Here is a 7,606-nt window from a genome sequence, read left to right as displayed (position 1 = left end):
GATTGACTAGTAAAATTTCTTTTTGTATAGACAGAAATTTTATGCATGCATATATTTAAGTTTGCTTTATGTTTAAGTTTTATATCCCATAAAACTATTCCATTTACTTTTGATGTGAAAGTGTTGATATTTTTTATTTTACTTTAGGTTTTTGTCGTCTTGTGCAATTTTTAGAATTTAACTTATTTGATTATTTTAATAATGCATTATAAAGATGGCATTCTGTCATATACTGCTACTAAAATGACTGGTTCATTTACATAGGTTATGTGATTGATTTTTTTAAAATCACTTTCGAATGAAATTTGACTGACATTTATTGTTCTATTTCTGATATGATCTTTTTCTTAACAATAAGTTTCAAATTATTTAGAAATATTTTTTTAGTTGCTGTTAAAAAAATTTACATCAATAATATATAGGTTTGCATCAATAATAATATACAACCTAATAATAATATATAGGTTGAATATAATTTTTTGAGACATTTATATTTATTTGGTTGTTAGAATTAAGTATTTTTAAAATTGACTTTGTTATTGTCTGCTTCTGTAATAATCTGTTTTATATAATTTAAAAACAAGGTTTTTCAGTTAAAAATCACGCTAAAACATTCCATTTATTTACAGTGTTTAATAGACAGTATTTTTTGCACAGACAGTAATAGGCAGTCTATTGCATTTATTTAGCTTTACAGCTGTTAGAAGTTTCTTTATAGCAATATTAAATAGGTTAATGTTTTACCTAATAAGTCTAAATAAAATTTTTCGGAAAATTTATTTTAATTTGGTTGTTAGAACTAGGAATTTTAAAAATTAACTACATTATTACCGTTTACTGCTTCTGTAAAAATCTGTTTTATATAATTCAAAAAAGGGGTTTTTAAGTTGAAAATCACACTGAAACATTCCATTTATTTAAAATGTTCAATACTCTGTATTTTTGGCTAGTATTCATTCAGTTTTTTTCTAGAGAATTAAACTACAACTTAAATAAAATATTTGTATTTATTAAGGCTTATAGTTTTCTTCTCAGGTTGATTTTTTTTTGGTGTAAGCTCTAAATGCAATTAAAGCATTCCATTTTTATTTACGACATATTGTTTAGATTATATTTCCTTTTCTCCAGAATTATAATATTGAGTTACATTTTTAATTTATGTTTCATTTCATTTCAAAATTACTGACATGAAAAATTTCCATATACATTATAAGAATTTTGATATAAATTAAAATAAGCATTTTAACTTTGAATTTTGCAAAATTTGTATCCTATTAAAAATCTTTTTAATTGTTGTTCATCTTAAATGATTAAATATTATAATATACAGTTAGCAAATAGGTTTAATGCATCTTACATAGCAATTGTTTTTATTTATGCTTTTATCGTTATCAATTATATTCAGTTGCATTTTAAAGTTTCATATATGGTGTGAATTAATATATGCTGTCATTATTTATAAATAATGTACATATTTTCATCAAAAACTGTAAATAATATTTATATAATACTGAGGTCTTGCCCGAAATATAAGTATTTTATTTTTTGAATTTTATTGAATTGAATATTTATAGATCCTGCTGTATATATAGGCTTTTTATTAGGCCTTGAAATATCAGCTGTGTCTATTACTCAATCACTTTTATTTTAGGCATGACCTAAATCTTGTATGAATCTCTCTTACTGTGTTATTGACATTCCGTCCACATAAAATTTCCGTCCATGTACAAGTGTATTGACTTTGTATAATGTTTTTTAGCTATAATAAACTTTATTCTGATTATTAGTTGTACTCTTTTCTTTGTCTGACTGAGGCACTGTGTTTTAAAATTGTTTTCAAGTGAATTTGAACATTTTTGTAAATTTCAAGTACATTTGTAAAATTTTTTTTCTGTGTTCATTCAAAAAATTTATTTAAGTCAACAATTTCATTCAAGTAAATTTGCGAGAAGTAATATTAGTTGTAATACATTGAATACAATAACATTGAATGCTATACAAAATTAGTCATTAGTTTAAAAAAATGTAGTGCAGATGATAAAAATTTTTTTAATCATGCAAATAAAAATTTTTAAATTCTAAATACCTGTTTAGTTGTTTTTTTTTGTTGAGATTATCAATGCTTGTATTCGTCTTAGTGATTAATAATTACTAGTAAATATTCTAAACAATGTGTGAAGTACTTAATCTTTTTTACTATGTGCTTCAAATTGTTAATAAGTTAATTGGTTAAATGAATTAATTTTAACCAAAACAAGTCGTTAAAAAGTTAAATAAATGTAAATCTCTTGATTTTTTGTTGTTGTAAAGTCATAGAAAGAATAATCATAAATATTTTCTTTGGCTTTCTTGATATATAGTTTATGTACTTATATTTGTAATTTTTTTAAATGTAAATTTCGATTTAAACAAACAGGTGAAGAAAAGTTCTGGAAAATTTTTGTTTCAAAAATTACTTGTAGATATTCTACATGTGCAAATGAATGATGGATTTTATTTTTTATCAATCTGCCTCTAAAGGCTACTATACATCATTATTGCATCAATTTAAATTTCTTGCTCTTTATGGAAAAAGTCACAAAAACAAGTGGTAAACAGCATTTATTTGGTTATGTTCTTATTCTTTAAAAATATAAGAACATGACCAAATTAATAAAATTTTATTTGGTTATGTTCTTATATTTTTTAAGTTTTAACTTTTTCGATTTAAAATATTTATCTAGTTAATAAAGTAAAAAAAATTGTAGATAATTATTGTTTTGTATGAAGTCTAGTATCTTTTAATACTAGCAGTGAGAGAACTAGAAAAATAAATACCCTTTAGATAACCTATACATACTTAATGTGTTCTAAATTTATTTGTTCTTAACATCAATATTCTATATACAAAGCAACAGGTATTTTAGGAGCATTTGAATTTTATTTTTAAAATCATAAGGGGGAAACCAGAGTTTTTTGGTATAAATATTTTCTTTAGTCCTTTGTGTTTAAATTTTTCCATATGCATTGGCTCGAAGAATAAAATTTTTTTGTTTGTTTAACAGCAGTCAACTTGATTGGTATAATAAAATTCCAACTTTTTTTTCTCTTTTTAATTTCATATTTTTTAAGTTTTAATTAAATTGAAACCTCTGTTTTCAACATCTTTAGGTTAAGTCTAAAACCAGCTCTGAGAATTCTCTGCAAATACGGTAGCGGGATATAGTATATACCGTCTGTTTTATAATTAGTAGTTTTTAAGTCAGTCTTGACTTCTTTTTTTTTTTAGACGTAAACAGTAGGAAAAAAGTAAAAAATAAATAAACAATCCTAGTTCCTTTGTAATTAAAAAAAAAAATGTTTTGGTTTTAAGTTAAACTTTATTTTAAAACTATAACTAATGGAAGTTTTAGTACTGAATACATACCATTTAAATCATTAGCATTGGTTGCCAGTCAAAATATTTATGATTTTTCTTACGTAATATATACTTTGACTTTAAGTACATTTTTAATTTTAAAAAGACACTTCTCCAATGTTTTTTACCTGGCTTATACTTTTACATTATTTCTTAACATATTTAAAACAAGGTGCGTAGCGTTTTTAAAAAGTGCTTAAAGGTGGTTATTTTCGTTTTTAAAAGCCTAAAAGGTGCTTTTTTCATTGGGTATTTTTAAAAAGTGCTTAATTTTCCCTTTTCGAATATGAGATTTTTTTCTTTACCATGTCGATTTTCGCCATCTGTTATGCAATATCATGCTTTTCACATTGTTCTATTCAACGTTTTCACAATTCATTCAATCCCAATCTATTTCGGCGTCCAGTTGGTCCATAGCGTATGAAAGCGCCAATCATTTTATATGCTTGATGAAATACTTGAGAGTCCACGTGTGCGTCTACTGAGCTGGGTTCGGTGAGATTCTTGCACTCTCATGTGCAACTCTGCTGCATTTTACAATGTGTTCTTAATTTCAAGCACCGTCTGATATGGAACCGAAAAACCTCTTAATCTATTTATAATGGCTAATATAATCAAGAAAAAGGTTCTTTGTCTGAAACTGGTTATTTTATTATGATTATGCAGTCTTTGAAAATAATTTTGCATTTTGTTAATGTTGTTGTAGTTCATTTACGTTGCACTACAGCTGAACAATGGGCTTTTGGCGACGGTCTGGAAAACATCCCTGAGGAAGATCCGAAGACATGCCATCAGAATTTTGATCCTCTGCAGAGGGGATGGCACCCCCGCTTCCGTAACCCAACGATCTGCACGCGAAGTCGAGCGCTTCACGATAGAACAGTTTAACGAGGACTAATACCGCACACCCTCGATCCCTAGGCAGACTGATCCATGTGGTCACCCACTCTCACACTGACCCCAGCCAGTGATGCTTGACTTCTGTGATCTGCTGGGAATCTTGTCTTAACGATCAGTCCACAGCGGGACTTTGTTTATGTATATAGTGCTTAAAAGTATTTTTTGGTTCCTTAAAAGTGCTTATTTTTGTTGAAAGATTTGGCTACGTACTCTGTAAAATATATTTAATTTATTTTTCCTACATGTAATTAGTTATAAATGTCTCAATGAAATATTAAAATAAGCTAAGCATTTCAATATTTCTCAGATTTTGCCTACATAATTTTGATAGAAATTTTAGTTACTCCAGAAACTGGTTTTGTATAAACCTTTGACGCAGAATTTTCATTGATCATATTTTTTCTCTCCTTATTTTGTATTAATTTAGGTCAAAATAAGTGAAAAATATTCTACTTAGCATTTTAATAATTTATGTTTATTGAAATGCAGAATGAAACCCCGGTGACTTTTTCAGCGGTAAAAGTAAAATCTTGCAAACTCGGCTCACTTCTAAACAATAATTTTTCAAATTTGCAGTTACTTAGGTCTGAGAGAAACAATTATTTATCATTGAAATTTCTCTAATTTACAAAATCAATTGTTGATTAATTTTTGAATGTGAATGAAAAAAAGACTTCGAACTACTTTTTTTGGATTACTTATTTTAGTATAAATATAACTCCACTAATCTAACATATTTTTTAATAACTATTAGACTATTTTTAATAATTAAGAAATATCAAAAATATATTTTTGTTTATAATTAGAGCGTCAGATAAAAATATGTATAAAAGGGACACCAGTGTCTCGTCTGCATCAAAGGGATAATAACATTCTGATGAAAAAGTTAGAACGGACAATTTAAAACCGAATGTTACACTCTATAACAAAAAAAATCGACGCACCAAGAAGGAGTTGTCCGATTGAAACGAAAATTGGTGGATAGGAAGGCAATGTACAGAATAGTAAATGATTAAAATTTCAGAACAATTGAATTATTTATTGCAGAGTTACAGTAACAAGTTCAATAAGGTGTTGACCCGCCTCTAGCCTGGATACAGGCTGTCCCACGGCGTGGCATAGACCGATAAGGCTCCCGGATGGTCCCTTGCGGTATTTCCTCCCAAATTCGATCCAATAGTCGAACGAGGTCATCAACATTCTGTGCCAGATGCAATCGCCTTCCCATCATATCCCAGACATGCTCGATGGGAGAGAGATCTGGTGATCTGATAGACCAAGGGCGAGTTTGACAAGCTTGCAGACAGTTCATAGCAACACGTGCCGTATGTGGTCTGGCATTGTCCTGCTGAAAAACCAGCCCAGGGCACTGCGAAAGGAACGGTTGCAAAACAGGTCTTAGAACGTCGACCTACCGCTGCGCAGTAAATGTACCTCTAATGACGACCAAAGGGGTCATGCTGTCAAAGGAAATGGCACCCCAGACCATAATGCCTTGTTAAGGGCCGGTGTGGCGTACAATAGTGAAGGCAGGATCCCCTCTCTGCCCTGTGCGTTTCCAAACACGTCTTCGATGATCGTCAGGACACAGTTGGAAGCAGGATTCGTCGCTAAAGACTATACGTCCCCAGTCGGCATCATTCCAGCCTGATCTGTTCAAAACATTCATGCATACGAAATTGCAAAGCAATCGGATGATTGCTTCTTGGTGCATCGATTTTTTTGTTATAGAGTGTTTTTCAATGTGATAATTTAAAAAGCATTAAAATCAGCTCAGCATTTCTATATTTTTTATTTGTATTAAAAAGATTCTCTTAAATTGAAATTTTGTAACACAATGGGTTAAGTTATAGATCAATTTTTTTCCTACAATGACTTTTTCAAACAATCGTTATTTATATTGTTGACAGTAATAAATATTTTTACTTGAACAGTAATTTTAACAATATCTTTAGTTGAATATTTTACAGAGTTCATAAAATTTATTTACTCTGAATATGGCTCGTTGCAGTTCAATGTAATTAAATCTCGTGAAAAATGTTATACTTCCTGAGCTTGATACTAATTTTTAGTGCCGAAGAATGTTTTTCTAACCCTGGGTATTTTGATAATGTAAATTTTCAGAGTATCAAACAATTTTTTGTTCGTGAAGTGAAAAATAATATAAAAAATGGTAATGTGTTTTAATATTTTTTTAAAAATGTACAATTTCGATAATGTAAATGTAAATTTCAATAATGTAAATTTTCAGAGAATTGCAAATTTTTTTGTTCGGGAAGTAATGAGTAATATAAGTAAAGGTATTGCGTTTAAGACTTATTTAATAATATAAATTTTCGATAATGAAAATTTTAATTTCGATAATGTAATATTTCAGAAAATCAAAAACGTAGTTTGTTCATGAAGTGAAGAATAATACGAATAAAGGTAGTGTGTTTGAAATTTATTTAGTTAGTATTCAATTTATTAATTAATTTTTTTTATAATCGGGTTTGAAACAGCGACCCGATTCTGAGTCAACCCCGTAACCTTGTAATTTTGAATCCACCCCAGAAGACAAGGTAACTTTTGTATCAAACATTGAGGCAAACTGTCCATTGTGGTGACTTTTTTGGTGGGACTAACCAACATATATGTTATATGAAGAGGAAAGCCTCGAAAACCTCTCACGGTTTGCCCTACAGCAAAGAGGTTCTGACCCATGATCCGTTTACCACTGAGGATATTTTACGTCAGCACTGTGGTCAGTGTGAGCCGGGAGCTGAATTCGATTTAATTAGCCACCCCTGAAATTCGAACCTAGGCCGCGTCATTGGGAGGCGAACGTACGAGACTAAATAAAGTAGTTTCAGCCTTGTATACTTTCACCCTTGACAATTAATGAATAAATAATACTTAATTCATGTATATAACTTAAAACAAGGGTAGTTAAAAAGTGAGATTTAAAATATTTATGAAATTGAGTTCACAATTGTAGAGGCAGAAATTATTTGTGAAGATCTATTTTAATGTATACAAGAGATGAATGGAAAAAAAAAATGATGGTGAAGTTGATCAACGATTCATATATGAAAAACACTAATATGAAAAAAGTGGTAGTTCGTATTTGTTTACACCAAGTGGATGTTCTGATTTGCTACTTACCACTTAAGAGTTTAAAGAATACTATTCTTTGACCTGTGATCTAAACATAAATACTAACACCATTGGTATATTACGGTATTTAAAACTACCTTGGTTTTGCAAAAAAAAAAAAAAAAAAAAAAAAAAAAAAAAAAAAAAAAAAAAAAAAAAAAAAAAAAAAAAAAA

This window comes from Parasteatoda tepidariorum, chromosome 6 (assembly GCF_043381705.1).
Source record: "Parasteatoda tepidariorum isolate YZ-2023 chromosome 6, CAS_Ptep_4.0, whole genome shotgun sequence".
NCBI lineage: Eukaryota > Metazoa > Arthropoda > Arachnida > Araneae > Theridiidae > Parasteatoda > Parasteatoda tepidariorum.
This window is presented reverse-complemented; position numbering follows the sequence as displayed.